Genomic DNA, 19734 nt, shown 5'->3' with positions numbered 1-19734 from the left:
CTGCCAGACGCCTTGTGGGATACTTCAAAAAAAGTGCCAAGGCAACAGCAGCTCTCACTTTGAAACAGAAGCAACAGAATGTGGTTGAACACAAACTGATACAAGATGTGTCCACACGATGGAACTCCACTTATTCAATGCTGGAGCGTCTTCTGGAACAGAGATGTCCGGTTACAGCTGTGCTTTCAGAACCCGGGACCACCCACCAGTCTGACCGAGATCTGGATCTCACAACTGCCCAATGGAGGACAGCGGAGGACATTGTCTCCGTGCTGAGGCCCATGATCACCCTCACCGAGCTGCTCTCACAAGATATAAACGCATCTCTGTCTGCTACGCTGCCGATGCTCGTCAACATGAAGAGGCGCCACTTGTTGAGTCGTGATGATGACAGCACGACCGTGAAGGCAGTTAAGAAAAAAATCACAGAGGAAATCGACAAAAGGTGGGAGCTCACAGGGAGTCTGGAGGGCAGCATATATATTCAAGCTGCAGTCCTTGACCCACGGTTCAAGAGCTTGTCATTCCTCGGTGCAGAGAAACGGGACGATGCATACACAACGGTGTGGGATCTGGCTGAGAGTTTATCTCCAGCAGAAGAAGCTACTGCTCAGAGAGAGGACAGCAGCGGCGCAGAGGAAAGTGAGCCCACACCAAAGAGGCAAAGGGAAAAGCAGCAGGACATATCAATGCTGATGGGCTTTGATGAAGATCAACAGACGGAAGAAGAGAAAAATTAAATGAAGACATACTTGGAGGACCGAACCAAGGTTGACAAGGGACCACTGATTTGGTGGAAAATGAATGAGGAACGCTATCCCAAGCTTGCCAGAGCAGCTAAGCGCATCCACTCCATCCCTTCCACATCCACGCCATCGGAGCGCATATTTTCCAAAGCCGGCTTCATTGTGAGCAAGACACGGAGCTCACTTCTCCCGGACAACACAGACAAACTCGTGTTCTTGTCTCATAATATGAGAAGACTAAGATCGGAGGGAAACCCTGAAAGTCAGGTAGTGGCCTAGCCTAATATAACACCATAGTTTTGTAGTTTATAGTTTTCGTTCTTCGTTCGTTCAACTGAAGTGTTTAAGTTAAGTTTTGCGGTATATTTATAATTTTTGTTTGCATTCCGACCTCAGGAAAAAACTGAAAGTTTTATTTTTAAAGTGTTTACTTTTGCACTGATATTTAAATATTTAAGTTGGCTTGAGCCTATATTTATTTATTCGTTTGTTTATATAATTTATATTTATTTTACATGTTTAAAAGAAACGAAAAATATAGTTTAAATGTAGTTTTTTAACAGAAGACTGTTTTTTGTTTGTTTTATAAAGTTATTGTGTTGGTTTTAAAAGTTCATAAGTTGTGTGATATTTTTATATGTTGTGTTGTGTTGAAATAAATTAACAAAATGTTAAGAGAGTCTCCTTGTTGATTTTTCCAACACATTCAGAATCATAATTTAATTACTTGCCGGTTGCGCGAAAGTGTCGATCAGTGGTCGACCAGTGGCCTTACCTGACGACCAGTGGTCGACCAGGAAAATCTTTGGTCGGTGGCAGCCCTAGTGTGCAGTCCCGCACAGTGCAGGACACCTGGTCACCCTACACACACAGTTCTGCCCCTCACACACACACGCTTCAAATCAAGTTGTATAAATGCTTAAGCTACGTTTTTATTATAATTACTGTGAAATCTGCCTATTATGTTTTCATCATTATTACAACAAACACACACTTGCAACTGATAACACTGGCAATGATTTTAGATGTATTAGACTATTAAAAAAAGAAATCATGCTTCAAATAAGTGGGGGTACGGCGTACCCCCGCGTCCAACGCCCACTACACCACTGACTGCAACTACAAAAAGCTAAGGTTTGTTTTCTCATCAGGAAATGCAGACCGGCTGAAACAAAAGATTTTTAAATCATCATCCTCACGATCATTTAATGTATCATATGTTCGCCGAATTGACATGAAAGCACTAATAAATGTAGTTTCATCCACTTGAGTTTACAACTACAAAAATAATCGATTTGTTTTTATATGACATCCGACCGGAGGAAATTCAGCAGCTCTCACTACCGATTTTTAATCCTAATTTAATCATCATCTTCACCACGATCATTTATGTTTATGTTCGCCGAATTGAGATGAAAGCACTGACAAATATGAATATACTGTATTCAACTTCATTAAAACGTTATTAACGTGCCTAAACTCAGTAATTCACCATTTCTACGCATGACAACACACTTTGTCCGTGTTTGGCTCTTTCGCCGCACAGTGAAGCGTTCCCGCATTGACGTCACTTCCGGCTTCCCCCAAAACCTCAAAATGAGTCGAAGGAATTTTCCCGCGATGTTCGAAATTATTGATATTTATCGGAACGGTATCGCTTTTTCTTTTTTAAATTGACGGTTCGAGATTACTAGTAGCCCACTATTTCATTGCACAACAGTTGTTGGGTTCGTGTCACAGGCTCTTTAAGCTACTGAGACCCGCCTGTCTGCACCGTCTGACACACACACACACACACACACACACACACACACACACACACACACACACACACACACACACACACACACACACACACACACACACACACACACACACACACACACACACACACACACACACACACACACACACACACACACACACACACACACACACACACACACACACACACACACACACACACACACACACACACACACACACACACACACACAGCTCCTAAAGCATAACTAAATATCAGGCTACTGCCCTTGTATATTTTATTATGTGAAGAACTATATGGTTTCATGAAAAATATCTACTGTTTATTTGTAGATATTTCCTAAAGCCTACAGATAAAGTGTGAAATGTAGGCCTGTTACATATATTATTGAGCGATATATATTATACACACTGTTCTGCTTTCTGCACTGACCTCAGCAGCTGTTCTCACTGTAAACATCGCCTCACAATGAAAGCATAACCTAACATCCAGGGGAGATGTGATTAGTGAGTAAACAAACAAACGGTAAAGGGCAGAAAGTCTGATGCACATTTGATCATCTTGAATAACTTATAATCACAACGGGAACAGTTTGCAGAGCTGTGCTTCGTTGACATCCAGCCATGCGTCACGCCTCTTTTAAACATCACTGTTGGCTGAAATCGTCTCCGGAGAATACTTCAGTGTACCCTCGGTTATAGCTCCTCCAGACAGCCTCCTCGATAATCGATCCTTGACGAGCCTTCAGAGAAATTAGTTTTCCTTCCAGACGGTACGTCGACATCCGTTTCCGGGTTGCTGCCGGAGGACCTGGGAGTATGGGACGCGAAAATAGAGAAATGAGAAACGGCTCATTTCCGAGGACTCGCGCGCGTCTGCTTGACGCCGGGACGACCGGCCGCCCTCCCCGACAGGCGCACGGACGCGAGGGCCCGCTCATCACTGCGCGCACAAGTGCGACCGCAGTTTTAATTTGTATTGTAATGCATACAGTTACGTTAAACACTGTAACACAGCAGCATTTTAATTTGGGTTACATGGGTTACATGGCTGATTAAATAAAAAACAGTAACTGGACTCACCAAATCTACTGCAAAAACGACTCGTGGTAGATGTAGTCGACTAGTCGATTAGTTGGTGAAACCCCTAGTGTGAACTAGGGATCGACCGATATGGCTTTTTCAAGGCCGATACCGATTATTAGTAATCAAGGAGACCGATAACCGATATTTGGAACAGATATACATTTGCAGTAAAATCAGAAAATCTTGGTGTCAAAATGTAGAATAACACAAGCTCCAACACAACCTCTTTGAAATGCATTTAAGCATATATTATGTTTAATTAACTTTTAAAGATCTTACAACTGGTTTCCTTTTTTTTTGTGCAGCCATCTGCAATGAGTTAGAGAGAGACAGAGAGTTAAAAGTAGGGCTGCAGGCTGACATGCTTAACTAACAATAATGCTTAATTTATTATATCAAAACAATGCCTGTCTATCTAGCATAAAATCCCAATAAGCTGCTAGCAACTGTAAAACACTAGTGCTAGCTAATGTTTTGCAAAATATTAAAAGTGAGGCAGTGTTTCCCATACATTGATTTATTTGTGGCGGGCCGCCACAATTAAATATCGTCCGCCACAAATGGATCTCATAAAAAAAAAAATATATATATATATATATTATTATTATTTTTTTGGTAGTCTAATGCAGCCTTTCCCAAACTCAGGGTCGCGACCCAAAATGGGTCGCGGACCCGTTTTGATTTTGTCGCCAGTTAAATGCACAGACACAGCGTCAGAGCTGATGGCTGCGTTGCAAATACAATTTTTTTATAATTTTTGTATTTTATTTTTTATTTTGAAAAAGAAATGATGCAATATAGCATTGTATGTAATGATTTAATTTTCTAAATACAAATAAACTAAAAATAAAAGATTGTATTTGTATCAACTCTGACGCGTCTCCCGCGAAAGTTTTCGTGCTGTCTATTTATTGTCTGTTGATTAATCCCGATCGTACATGATGGCAAAAAGACGATACAAAGGGGAGTTTTTAAACGTTGGCTTCACAAAAGCTGTTAGAAATGGAGAGGAGCGGCCTCAGTGTGTTTTATGTGGAGAGGTGCTCAGTAACGAAAGCTTGAAAATGAATAAATTGGACCGGCATCTCCAAACAAAACATCCTCTATATCGGGACAAATCGAAGGATTTTTTCATCTGCAAAGAAGAGTCTTTCAAGAAGCAGTGTTTTGACGGTGGAAAAGTAAGTCACTAATTTTAATCATTTGTTTAGTGTTTTTGTGAGTTTGTAAAGCTCTGTGAAATTGTTTCGTTAATGCAAAGTTTGATGAAATGCAGACTGAGCCTCACGCGTCCTCTACTCGCTCCCGCGAGTCCACTACATTCTGCAGCGGCACAGAGCGGTGTTTCAACTTTTACTAGCCTAAAATGTTTTTAAAACGGCCAGGAGAAAAACAGAGAAACAATAACCACAGGAAGATTAGAGGGAAAGTGACAGGCAGTATGAGAAGGAAAGCGAGAGAAAGTATCAGTCGCACGGACGTGACTGCTGCAGTGTGATGCACATAGGAATACATATGGGGGTTATTCCCTATCTTTATTCAAGAGCGTGGTCTTTAAATTTGAGAGCATACTTTATTGATTTCACGTTCAGAATATGTATTTCTTTCCCTCAAACCCTGTCCTCACACTCAAATAGTGCTTGCTTGCACTTAGATTTGCTCTGCTTCTGCTCAAACTGTACGCTTGCACTCAGATATATGTATTTCTGCTTACAGATTTCCTGTGTTCCAGTTTAAAAGCTTCTCCTCGCACTCAGGCTGTTTCTGTGCGCTCCTGAAATGTTTGCTCTCAGATTTCTTCTGTACGAGCTTGGATCTTTTGTGCAACAACCCTGTCAAAATCCCTCTGTGGGGATTCCCCACAGTATTGAGTATGTAAGTCGCTTTGGATAAAAGCGTCTAACAAGTAACATGTAATATAATGCGCTATAAATGCGGTTGCAAGGTCCACATTGGGTATACAGCGTACGCCGGCTGGTGTTAAAAATCACCCAATAACCCAGCAATGTTAATGATAATATCTTCTCTGTTATTTTCAGGCATTCAAAGGGAACAGAGGGGCACTGAGGGCATCCTATCAAGTCAGCCTCCACAAAAAAAAAGTTAATCAGTTGCCAAGTATTGGAGTTTATTTGTCTCTCAGAGTGCTTTAAAACAGCTCTGTTCATTTAAAAGTGTTTAAAAAATGTGTGTACATAGTTTTTGATCCATTGACAAACTTAATGTTGCACTTCTGTTAATTTAAATGTGGTTTCACCTGTGATGTACTGTATACTGCACTTCCTATAGTTAGTGTTTTGTCCCTTTCTGTTTACAACATGTTTGTTCTTTGTTCATTTAAAATAGTTTAAAATGTTGTGTACATAGTTTTTGAGCTAGCGACAAACTTAATATTGCACTTTTGATAATTGTATAATTTAAATTTGATTTGTACTGTATATACACTTGACTGCACGTCCCATGTTTCGTCTTTCTGCTTTGATCCTTATTTTTTCTGGGCAAGCTCAAAGGGTAGGTTGTTATGGTGAGAAACCTAATTGCTGCGATGCACTTTTATAATTAAATAAATATTTTCATTTACATTTTAAATTCATGGTGTGTTGCATTCTTTGTTTACAACTGTAGATATTATGGAAAATCATGACGTTTTTTGAGCTTGGGTCCCTTAGGACCACAACATTTCTGTTTGTTGGCATCCAAGATGGCGCTGCCACGGGTGGCTGCCTGCTAGAGTTGCTCGTAACATTGTGTCTGTTTTGTCTATTTTTCTTTACTTGTCGCACTTTAGGTTAGTATTTTCAGTTATTTCCGCTGCTAAGCACAGTGCAGCTCGCTCTGAATTGCAACTATGCAGTTCCTGTGCACTGTTGGTCTCATTTTAATCACTTTTGTACTGATATATTGCCGGACTGTTCTGGCTGAGTTGCACCGGGGCTCTGTTGTTTACACGAGGGAGCAGCTGATGGACCTACAATCTATCAGCATGTCTAGACTGAGACACGAAATTCCCAAGGAGCTGAGGAGGAAACAACGGGGCTGCAAAGCGGGGAGAAGACGACTGCTAAGGAAGAGGAGATACAGACCCTATCTTCCATCGGTCGTTATGGGGAACGTAAGATCTCGAGCAAACAAAATGGACGAGTTAACATCACTCACAAAGAGTTGCTGACGTCATCAACTCTGCGACTGCAAGACTTCAGACTCTGCACCCCAATGCCTTCATAGCAATATCTGGGGATTTCAACCATGTCAATCTAAAGAAATCTCTTCCCACCTTTAAACAGTATGTTGATTGCAAAACCAGGGAAAGTAAAACATTAGACTTACTGTATGCTAATGTCAAGGAGGCATACAGCTCAATAGCACTCCCCCCCTTAGGCAGATCAGACCATAACCTGGTGCACTTAAAACCCCTTTATAAACCAGCAGTCCAGCGGCAACCTGTGCAGGGCTCTCGACTAACTTTTTTCACTATCCTCCCGGAACCGTCCCGAAATACAATCTAACCCGTCCCGAAATTAATGTGGACCGTCCCGAAATTTAAAATATGAGTTTTTCTACATTATCATTAGCTAGAATGATTCAAAGTGAGCTTTAACATAAATAAAACATCATACAAATCATTAGATCAGGGGTGGGGAACCTTTTTCCTCTCAAGGGCCATTTCAATGTTTTAAACATCTCCGAGGGCAGTACAAATTATTGACCTCTGCTTAAAAATACTAAAATCACAGCCCATTCATTTGGCCTTTCTTTCATGCCGTGCAAAGAAAAAGCAACCTCTGAATCCAGATATCTCACCATGACTCGTGCATGCATTCACGTGCACGGTTGTGGCATGACCACCAAAACAGAAAGTATATTGGACACAAGATATGTGCAAATGTATTTCGTTTCCTATCCATGTTGACATGATTTAAGTGGGGGGGAGACCTAACCTCCTCTAGGGGGGCCCTCACCTCCCCGGGAAGATTTTTTTTTAAATGTTGAAGTTAAAAGCATCAATCTGGTGCACTTTGAGAGCAACATTAGGAGATCTATGGATACATCTCTCAACATCCATATGAAACAGAACTGGAAGCAGATGTATTTTTCTTTATGGATATTTTACAAATAACTCCCCTTTCAAACTGTATTCTTGTTTATTAATAACAACTTTTATTTACTGTCATATAGTATTTTATACCTGTTTACTTTATTCTCTTGTTTTTTAGAACTATAATGATCATATAAAGATGTGCCTTTACCTCACTGGTTGGAGAAAAAGCTTCTTATATTCGTTAGCATAGCTAGCTAACCAGATGCTAATAACAACAAAGTTATTGACTGTATGACAGATGAACAGATCGCCACTGGGCTTACTACTGAAGACACAGCCACGCAGAAACTGCGGCATGTGTACGGCTCCTTATGGGTACTGCACTTTTTGGAAGTGCCGAAGCGACGTTCTGGTGCTCCCCTGCCATGCTCCCCTGTCAGACAAGACATATACCAAGTGATGACACGTTAGGCTCGTGTTGTGTTCAAGGACCCTGACCTTGGCCAGGAAAAACAGGCACTCGCCTGTTTAATTTTTTTGCGGTCTAGATCTCTTTAATTTTTTTCTTTTTTGCGTGTGTTTATAAATTGCCTCGAGGGCCGTAGCAAATGGTCTCGCGGGCCGTATACGGCCCGGGGGCCAGAGGTTCCCCACCCCTGCATTAGATGATAATTCATCAACCTTTTTATTTGAGTAAATCAGTCAATCACATAAACAAAGGCCAAATATATTTAAACAAACACACAAACAAGAAAATTACTCTAATATTGAATCCAAGCAAGTCCCATCCAATTAACAAACAAATCCAACACTCTGTCCTGAAGACAGAACACAGAGTAACCACTAACCAAGATGACAGTCTGTAACACAGTCAGGAGACCTTCACAAACTGCCCCGCCCCCTCGCACACAGACGGGAGAGAGAGATCTCGTCTGGATTAGAAAGCTCGAAAATACATCATAGACGCATGTTGTAGTCTTATTGCATATTAGAAACGGAGTTGGCGAAACTAAAACTGCCATATAATGTTTATGTAGCAATAATACATATGATATATATTTTTTAAATGTCTCCAGTACCGATAAAAAGTCAGATAACTTCGGAGCTTAACGTTACCACTGTCTTTAATAATTCCGGCCCGGGGACCGTTTAATACCGGGGCTCGGTACCCACCCCTACATGGGGAGAGGCGCAGCATATTTCTAAGGACTAAATACGATGGAGGGTTCTCATCTCAGCCTTGTTATTACATCCCATAGGGGATGAAGGGGAGTAAGTAAATAAAGAGGCCGGGGCTCCAGGGTCTGGTTCCTCTGTGCGTTTTTGTGATGTAACGGTAAAACATTTCAGAATTCCTCCACGGGATGCCATTGTCATTGTACATCACTCAACCCGCGAAATACACACACTCAGAGCCATATAATAGATAAATGGCACTGCACACACTCAGTACATAGCTAGACCCGCAAATTTGCAGGCCAGGAATCCGCGGGCACTGGCTGACAGCCAGCGGCACAGCTGTAGCTACGTACTGTGTGTGTGTGTGTGTGTGTGTGTGTGTGTGTGTGTGTGTGTGTGTGTGTGTGTGTGTGTGTGTATTTCGCGGGTTGCTAAATGTTTTGTGCGTTTATGTTAACAAGGAGGTTTAATAACTGTGTGCTACACAAAATGTGCAGTCAGTTTAATTTTCATCGCGGTTCATCTCTCGTCCCAAATTCGTCCCCAAATATTTTTTTATCCTCCCCGACACTATTTTTTCCGGCCCCGGGACGACGGGACGTCCTTAAGCTCGAGCCCTGAACCTGTGACTACCACTACTGTACGGACGTGGTCACAGGAGGCTGTGGAGACTTTACAGGGATGTTTTGAGGTGACTGACTGGGATGTCCTCTGTGATGCACATGGGGAGGATATAGACGGACTCACAGACTGCATCACCGACTATATTCATTTTTGCACGGACAATATAATCCCCGCCAGAACAATTAACTGTTTTTCCAATAATAAACCCTGGGTGACCAAAGACATCAAGGCGTCACTTAACAGGAAAAAAGCTGCCTTCAGGAGTGGTGACAAGGAGGAGATGAAGAAGGCACAGTTACAACTGAAGAAGGAAATACAAACGGGCAAGGAGTGCTACAGGAGGAAGCTGGAGAGTAAACTGGCCCAAAACAACACCAGGGAAGTGTGGCGTGGGATGAGAACCATCACTGGGTATGGAAACAAGACTGACCAGGTGAAGGGAGGAGATCTACAGGAGGCCAATAACTTAAACCTGTTTTTCAACAGGTTTGATGATGAGGTTACCACCCCTCCCTCCTCCAGCTCCTCCTCCACCTGTGATTCCCAGGGAGCCTTTCCTCCCATCTCATCCCTCTCATCCCTCATGCCCCGCCCCCCCCCCCCCCCCCCCCCCGACCAGGGCTCTCTCCCAGCTCCACTGTGCATGCCTCCACTTACCATCACTGCAGAGGACGTGACGGGAGAGTTCAGCCGTCTACACTCAAGGAAGGCTGCAGGGCCTGACGACCTCAGCCCCAGTCTGCTGAAAGGATGTGCTACTCAGCTGTGTGCAGTTTTTCGGCACATTTTCAACCTGAGCCTGGACATGATGACCGTCCCTGCCCTGTGGAAGACATCATGCCTGGTTCCTGTGCCGAAGAAGATAAATCCACGCACACACAGTGAATACAGACCGGTGGCTTTGACATCACATGCCATGAAGTCGCTGGAGAGGCTGGTCCTTAAACACCTCCGTACAGTGGTCGCACCATCACTAGACCCCCTGCAGTTTGCATATCAGCCTCGTATTGGAGTGGAGGACGCCATCATCTTCCTGCTGCACAGAGTACACACACACCTTGAGAAGGCAGGCAGCACTGTGAGAGTCATGTTTTTTGACTTTTCTAGTGCTTTCAATACCATCAGACCTGCCCTGCTCAGCAGTAAGCTACTGGACATGCAGGTGGATGCTCCACTGGTGAGCTGGATAACTAACTATCTCACAGCTCGGCCACAGTACGTGAAGCTGCAGAATAACACCTCTGACATTATATTGAGCAGCACGGGCGCTCCTCAGGGCACGGTCCTCTCTCCCTTCCTGTTCACATTCTATACATCAGACTTCAGACACTGCTCACAGTCCTGCCATCTGCAGAAATTCTCAGATGACTGTCATTGTGGGCTGTATCATCAGAGATCAGGAAGCTGAGTACAGGAGTGTGGTGGAAAGTTTTGTGGAGTGGTGCGGTCAGAACCACCTGCAGCTCAACGTCACAAAAACTAAGGAGCTAGTGGTTAACTTCAGGAAGCGGAGTACCGCCCCAAGCCCAATTACCATCGTGGGCATGGATGTGGACATTGTGGACAGCTACAAGTTCCTGGGCGTCCACATAGACAATAAACTGGACTGGAGTAAAAACACTGACGCCCTATATAAGAAAGGCCAGAGTCGCCTGTATTTCCTCAGGAGACTCAGATCCTTCAACGTCTGCAGCACTATATTGCAGATGTTTTATGACTAGGTGGTCTCCAGTGTGATCTTCTTTGCTGTAGTGTGTTGGGGCAGCGGGGTGAAGACAGCTGATGCCAACAAACTCAACAAGCTTATCAGGAGAGCAGGCTCTGTCCTGGGAGTGGATCAGGAGTCGTTGGCAGTGGTGTCGGAGGGGAGAATGCTGAGGAAACTTCTCAGCATTCTGGACAACGGGTCTCACCCCCTGCATGCCACACTGGTTTCCTACCGGAGCACTTTCAGCCACAGACTGAGATCACCCATAACCACCACACAGCGCCACAGGAGGTCTTTCCTCCCAATGGCAATCAAACTCTTTAACTCTTCACCCCTAAGTAAAGGGCACTGAGAACTCCCACACCAACACTATGTGCAATATACTGTAAGTTCCATCACTGCAATACACTCGCTGCTATATATATATAACTATGTGCAATATTATTAGTATTATTAATAATGCTATGAAAAAGTGCAATTACGTAACTGCCACTACGTTTTAATTTTTGCACTATAACTACTAAATACTGCTAATAATAATTGCATTGATTGTGTGACTTTCTATGTTTCTACATTTTATGTTGTCTGTGGATGTTTAATTGCTCTTTTTGCTGCTGTGTTTATTGTGTTTAGTCTTATCTTATCTTATATTATCTTTTAGGTCTCATGCTGAAAAAGTTTGGGAAACCCTGGTCTAATGGATAGTGAGGTGGGCTGATGATCGGAAGGTTGCGAGTTCAAATCCTGCCTGGAACACCACTACTAGTGGTTGAGTAAGGCAATTGTAAGTTGCTTTGGAATAAGGCGTCTGCTAAATGCCAGAAGTAAATTGTAAATTATATTTTTGGGAGAATAAACCCCACAGATCCTCAACTCCGGTGTGTTTCACTCATTAACAACGCAACACAGAGCAACAAGATCGTTGTCTACAGTAGCCATGAACTCGCATGTATTATCTTATTTGAGGGGGGGGTGATGCATGGACCACCCGAATAGGTTAAGGGGCCTTTGGCTTTTCTTGCCGGGGGGTGCGGTGCCCCAACAAATAGAATCAAATTCTGTGGGAAACACTGTGAGGCTATTACAGTAGACCTAACGTTAGTCTAGTAGTAGCCTCACTTCTAATATTTTGCTAAACATTTGCTAGATACATGATGGCTAGCTAATGAGCTTCACATATCAACCTGAAAAACTGCGAGGCTCCACTCGCAGCCCCCCCCCCTCCGCACCACAGTTACTCCGCTGCGAGACGCTGCACGCACCCCCAACTCTGATTGACTTCCCGCGTCCCTTTGTAACTGGGAAACTGATAGAATTGGATCATAAGATCGTGCTGTTTTTGCAACTTCAGCATAGGGGATTGGGATGTTTATTGAACTTCGGCTTTCAACTGATTTACCTTCGAAACACATGTATGGCTCTGCCGCTCAGCGCTGCTGCATGCCTCTGTCTGTGTCTGTGTTCTTCGCACCTGCCTGTAATCTGAGAAGGTCCCGCCTCTCTGACTGGCTCCCGCCCGGAAAATCTTCCGTGTTGATTGACACTTCAGTAATAGCCTATCAGATAGCGCTGTGGGCGGGACATTGCTCGTGTACAGAGAGTGGTGACTGCAGCCAGAGAAACGGCCGCATCAGAGCCAAAGTTATATCGGCAATTTCATTTAAAAAAAAAGGCCGATACCCTAGTGTGAACGCAACATTTCGGAACTATATCGGAACTACAGTGGGAAAAGTACTGCGGTGTGAACGCGCCTATTGTTTCTGAAAAAACCTGAGGACAAATGTTTTATTGTTCAGTTTATTTACAGAATGTCAGCGAACGTGTCACTGTTTTGATAGACAGTTCTTGTGACTTGTGGTGGGTGAGAGAGTGTCGTCTGATTGGTAGGGTGTCGAAGAGGGAGGTTCCTAGAGAGAGAGCCGGGTAATGCAACGAAAGAGCTGACGGAGTATGTGTGTGAAAGTGGGGAATTAACCGAGTTGTTTCATTGTTTTGGCGTGGTTACGGCCAACAGTAACCTGTAATCGTTATTAATAAACTCCCGGATAAAAAGGCATAAAAAGCCTCCCTGTGTTCCTATAGCGAGACGCTACAATATAATCATTGTTATTATCTGGAAGGAAGCCAAGGTTATCCCATTACCCAAAGATAAAATAAAAACCTTTGCTGTTTCCAATAGTCGACCTATAAGTCTCCCCCCCAGTGTTAAGTAAATTAATAGAAAAAATAGTATACACCCAAATTCAATACTACTTTTCAAGTAAAAATCTGACAAGGAACTACCAGCATGCCTATAGAGATGGTCACTCTACAAGTACAGCACTTGCACAAATGACCGACGACTGGTTAAAGAGCATGGATGATAGGAGGCTTGTAGGAGTTGTGATGTTAGACTTTAGCGCAGCTTTCGATGTAATCGATCATAGTCTGCTGCTGAACAAACTCAAATGCTATGGCTTTGGTTCTGTTGCTATGTGTTGGATGGAGAGCTACCTGACTAGGAGAAGGCAGCGAGTCATTTTCATTGGGAGCTTTTCTGAAAGTAAGGTGTTGCAGTATGGGGTCCCACAGGGGAGTTCGCTTGGGCCTTTGTTGTATTCTATATTCACAAATGACCTTCCTTACGTATTAAATAAGTCCAGTGTAGGGCTGAACGATATATCGTGTCATGGCGATAACCGCGATATGCGCATGTGCGATATTCACATCGCAGGGACGTGCGATTATTATTATTTATTTTTTATTTATACATTATTTTTTTTTTAGGACGTGCGATATTAAGTAGGTAAATTAACTCAAACACGTCATGTTACAATTATTTACTGCTTGCTACAAAAGGAAAACTTGCGCGTCTCTCATGTCAGGGGTACTTGAGTGAGTGACATGCAGGCTCTGCATGCACAGCAAACCACCAATCACAATCATTCTTGATCAGATCACAGCAGGCCCCGCCCCGCTAGTATGCTGACCATCAAAACACCGGTAAAAAAATGAGCGAGGAACATGAGGACAATACCGGCGAGAATGAAGATTTACTTCCAAAAAGAAAAGCAACATCTGCCATCTGGAACTATTTAAGTGTCGGACCCCAGGAGGAGTAGCTTTTGTCAAGAGCAAAAGCTAATGGGGATCCTTAATAAACATAAACATCATTCTGACCTCAGAAAACGATAAAGCTTTCATTTCATGAGAGGGATTTTTGCAGAAGCTCATATTTTCAGTGTTGCCGTTTCCTCAGAAGTATTTATTGGGTTGTTATATTCAGATATGAATAATATAAACTAGAACTAAATGTTCTGTGAGTTTTCTCGCTGCTTGTTCACACACACAATAAGAATCCTTACCGGAGCTTCTGCTGTTTATAACGCTGCGCCTGTGCGCTTTGAAGGTTCATTATTACAGTTTTATTTTATATTTTATGTGAAGCACAATGTACCATGCTGTTATAATAACGGTCTTTATCAGCCTTCAACCATTTTGGGAGAAAAAATTTTTTTTTTATAATGATAATGTATCATAAACGTGCGACGATTAGTCGACTAATCGCCTTAATTGACTATACATTTTTTTAGTCGAGGGCAGACCTAGAAATTGGCCATATCTGTTCACTCTGTGGGCTGATTTAGAATACCATAAGTAGAGTTGAGATCATTGGATATAGAGAGCACAAGATGAACATTATTATCTCTACTGTGGACAATTATTTTTATAATAAATAAGCAATATGTCCCATCCAAATGAGTCTCCTAAATCAAAATCAGCCCACAGAACAAATATTGGTATATTCTGGTGTTGAATATTAGGAGTATTTTTCTTAAATATATTGGATCTGTACTTTACTGAGGGTCACAGCATTTATTAACGAAAGCAATATAAACATGTTCCAAAAAAAGATACACATGTCTCACAGATTAAAATTAGTTCTATCAATTCATGAGAAAAACTATAGCTTCATAAGAAATGCTGCTGGAAGCTCCCTTATGAAGGTAGATATGGTGCAAAATGCGAGAGCGTGTAAAACCTGATGTGAGCACTTGCAGAAAAGAAATATGAGCTTGTGTGCATACATTTAAACTTGTATAAAATATCCACGTAACTTTGAACCAAATTTATACTTGTATAAAACATCCACGTAACTGTGAACCAAATTTACACTTGTATAAAATATCCACGTAACTGTGAACCAAATTTAAAGTCACAGAAGAAGAAAAAAAGTTTTGTAGCTTGTAGAAAACCAATGAATTTAGTGATGAAATGTTCACTTGCAGAAAAATATATTTTTAAAATATATTTTCCATTACAACTGCAACTTGGTTATTACAACCTCTCAAATCAGTCATTACAACTTGACGAATCTGATCTGTGGCAGTATAAATCGACGAATCTGCGGTCCTGACTTTTGCTACACTTCTTGCGATAAATGTGTAGCAAAAGTAATTTTCACCTGTAGATGTGGGGGGAGGGAGGGGGGTTGGAGCGAAGGGGCGGAGCTATCAGAACGACGAGGCTCGGGTCAGGCTAACGGCCCGTCCACACACAGGCATGAAAAAAATCTTTCAAAGCTTCGCCCATTCACTTGAATGGGGTGATGTAGAAGATTTGTAATCTTCGCCGAACTGCATTGTGGGGAGCGGAGCATGGCTTTGCAAGCATCGTGAGCATCAAAAGTTGAGCAATGTTCAACTTTTGATGCTCCCGATGCTTTCGAAGCTGGCATCAGCCAATCAAATCCCGTTTATGCAAATCCCGCCAGTACAAGCGCTAGCCAATAAAACCGCGTGCAAGCTGGGAGAGCCAGACCGCAGTTCATTTCCTCATATTCCAAACGAGAAATTACGGTAGCAAATCACCCGGTTCTTTACGACCAGAACTATTTACCGGGATACAAACCGGAGGAACCAGGCATGGAGGGAGGTGGCAGAGACAGTGGGAGAAACTGGTAGGTTTTCGCCTGTTTGGGGAGTTTATATCCAGTTTAATTCGTTTTAACATTGCTATTGCTTTGTATGTCGGGGGCGGGAGATTCATGTGATTGGTGGTTGTTGGTCGCAAAAAATCGCCAAGCTTCAGACACGCCCAGCATCAGGATTTTTTTCATGCCTGTGTGTGGACGGGCCGTTACGGTTCGTGTCGCTACCAGTCCGCTGACATGGCGCGTCAATCAACGGTAAGTTTTGCCGATTACTTGCCCAGTATTACTTTGAATATGATTATTTATTATTGAGGATTAAATCCGCTTTGAAGACCACCGTTTTATATCGTGCAGTTTAGCGGCAAAATAATGTCAGTTAGCCAGCTAACGCTAGCTTTGTTGAGTTTATGCTAGCTAAACAAGTAGTGGTTGTAGTCTATACAGCAGTAATTAATATATTATAGCCTACTGCTTTGGCACTAACGGTTGATAACCGTTTATGAAAATAAAGCCAATTGAAAAGTACTGAAATAATGACAAGTTTTATAATTGTCTTTTGCTCCTGCTGTGTTTTTAAAGCCTTTGTAAATTATCCATGCTATTTTCTATTTAGAACGAAGATGTCAGAATCTTAAAATCCCTTGACGTTTGTATGCAATAGTGCTAAATTCAACTCTGGAACCAAGCAAATATTAATATGTTTGCATGACATTAGTTATTTATATTTTGCCATCACTTAATTATACGTTTAATACATTTAAGTCGAGCTAAGGTACATGTGATGGTAGCTAGTTAGTACTCTTACCTCTGATGCTTCCTCCAAACAGCATAATAACCAGACTGTATCATTAAAACTAAGTACCAGTTCTAGATCCTTGACTTGAGACAAACAATTCAAAAGATAAAATGTATTTAAAGACCAATCTTTATTTGAAGGTGCCTCTTAACCTGATATATTAGTTATACAGTAATAGTATTGACAATCTAAAAAAAATGAGCAACTCAACAGTCAATTTTATGTTTCTTATTGTCTAAAGCATTTGTTATTTTCATTTTCCCCCTCTCATATTCAGTGTGGACGGATTGAGACAGCGTGGTGTCCAGAAAACTGCAGAGACTTCAGGGAGAAACCTCCGTGTGATGGACGTCCTGTCTATTGGCCCGGAGAGGAGGACCAGGCCTGATGGAGGAGCCCATGCTGGGCAAAGCTGATACCACCTGGAAAGGGCTAGTCTGTCACTTTATTTGACTAAATGACTTATACATTTAATAGGTTTACACCTTCTGTCCAGATGTGCTTTTTATTTAAAACATGTTTGATTAACTTTTGGTTCACATTTCAATAAAATTGTATTTGCACTCCTTTTGTCCATTATTTTTACTGAAAATGTTAGATTACACATTCACATCTGACTGAAGAGTGGCCCCATTTATTTGTGACGTTGCAAACTCTGCGGTACAAGGTACAAGTGATGTGAAGCTCATAAAGCGAGGCAAATAGAAATAATCAGCTGATGGAGTGTAGATGTGGAAATAGATGCATCCCATCAGCTGACTATGTTTTTCACCACACTTTATAAGCCTGACTATAACCACCCCTTCTCTGAGGTGCAGCGTCACAAACAAATGATGGTCCTGATAGACTACAAAAATATTCGGAGTGCAGATTTTTGTTTTCACAATAAAAGTAGTTTCTTCTTGTCCTTACAATCTCATAACATCAGCTTTTAATTTTCCTCTTGGATGTTCTTCTTGACCCTCAGAGAAGGAGAACATCTTGAGTCGTGTCTTTCAGGCATGTCCTTTCCTAATAAAAATGACAGGAAACATAAAACATATTATTGCAGAACAAGTGTGTTATTTATTTTATATTTATTGTGTGTTTAGGGGCTGCAGATATAATTATTGTTTAATTGTAATCAGATTATGAATGAACAGTATGAACTTCATCAACATTGAAATATATTTTATTATCAAAATAACATTTAACTGTTACAAAACGTAGTTCAACTGTAGAAGCTTGCTGTTGCCTCACTGAAATAATAACTTTTACCACGTTTTTACAGGACAATGTTGAGAGATAAATAGTAGCAGTTCTCACTGTGTTAAATATCTTTGCCTTCAATACATTAAATTAGAAAGCTGACAAAATCATATTGCTTGTTAACATCTAAATGTAACCTTTTGCATGGAAAAAACTCTCAACTTCACTGATGTGTAGGTGATCTAGTATTTAGTATTGTTTAATGGAATGTATATCAGTGTATTAAATTCAATACTTCATTTATTTAAACCAATATCTTTCTTGATTCTTTGTACAGTATGAAAAAATAGTATTTGTACCTGTGCTGAAGTTCACTGCTGTGAGGAATCCAGTTCTGTCTCTCACTCTCTGGTCCAGCCTGTCTGCATCACCTGGACACCTTAAACAAACATATATATATATATATATGTAAAGTACCATGTGTACAAACAATATAACTGATTCTCCTCTGTTGAACATGTTGGATTGTGTATTTTCCGAGTCAGGGTCCTTTTTATTTTACTGTAACTTTGGAAGTTGTGTTACCAATGCTTACTGTTTATTTGATATCAATTTGGTAATACAATTAATAAAAACAACAAGGTTTGGGTTTGTTCTTCAGATATGACCGACGTTAACGTGTAAGCTCAATAATGAACTCCAGCTCAACCAACCATGTTGTAATATCTAAGTAATCATCTTGAAATATGACATTAATAATTGTAATATACACAGATCTTATTGTGAGGGTGATTTCACATACACTACTTCGACATTAGCTAAATAGAAAATAGCATGGATAATTTACAAAGGCTTTAAAAACACAGCAGGAGCCCAAGACAATTATAAAACATGTCATTATTTCACTACAGTTCAATTGGATTTATTTTCATAAACGGTTATCAACCGTTAGTGCCAAAGCAGTAGGCTATAATATATTAATTACTGCTGTAGACTACAACCACTACTTGTTTAGCTAGCATAAACTCAACAAAGCTAGCGTTAGCCGGCTAACTGACGTTATTTTGCAGCTAAACTGCACGATATAAAACGGTGGTCTTCAAAGCGGATTTAATCCTCAATCACAATAATAATATTCAAAGTAATGGGCAAAACTTACCGTTGATTGATGCACCATGTCAGCAGACTGGTAGCGACACTGACCGTTAGCCTGACCCGAGCCTCGTCGTTCTGATAGCTCCGCCCCTTTGCTCCAACCCCCCTCCCTCCCCCTACATCTACAGGTGAAAATTACTTTAGCGACACATTTATCGCAAGTGTAGCAAAAGTCAAGACCGCAGATTCTTCTATTTATACTGCCACAGAACAGATTCGTCCAGTTGTAATGACTGATTTGAGAGGTTGTAATAACCAAGTTGCAGTTGTAATGGAAAATATATTTTAAAAAATATATATTTTTCTGCAAGTGAACATTTCATCACTAAGTTCATTTTTTTTCTACAAGCTACAAAACTTTTTTTTTTCTTCTGTGACTTCAAATTTGGTTCACTGTTACGTGGCTATTTTACTATGCTATTTTATACAAGTGTAAATTTGGTTCACAGTTACGTGGATATTTTTATACAAGTGCAGGGGCGGAATGGGACTAAGATTCAGCCCTGGAAACTGACCCAGTCCGGCCACATGAAATGT

At 41.4% G+C, this 19734-nt stretch overlaps 1 protein-coding gene across 4 annotated transcripts in view; it reads right to left on the bottom strand.

Annotated features, from left to right (window-relative positions):
* Positions 1 to 19734, bottom strand: part of LOC307045110 (uncharacterized protein) — a 71310-nt gene that overhangs the window by 33102 nt on the left and 18474 nt on the right. The window lies entirely within an intron of this gene.

Source organism: Notothenia rossii (assembly GCF_949606895.1).
Source record: "Notothenia rossii genome assembly, chromosome: 6".
Taxonomy (NCBI): domain Eukaryota; kingdom Metazoa; phylum Chordata; class Actinopteri; order Perciformes; family Nototheniidae; genus Notothenia; species Notothenia rossii.
The sequence above is the reverse complement of the archived record's forward strand: the minus strand, read 5'-3'. Positions and strand labels throughout refer to the sequence as shown.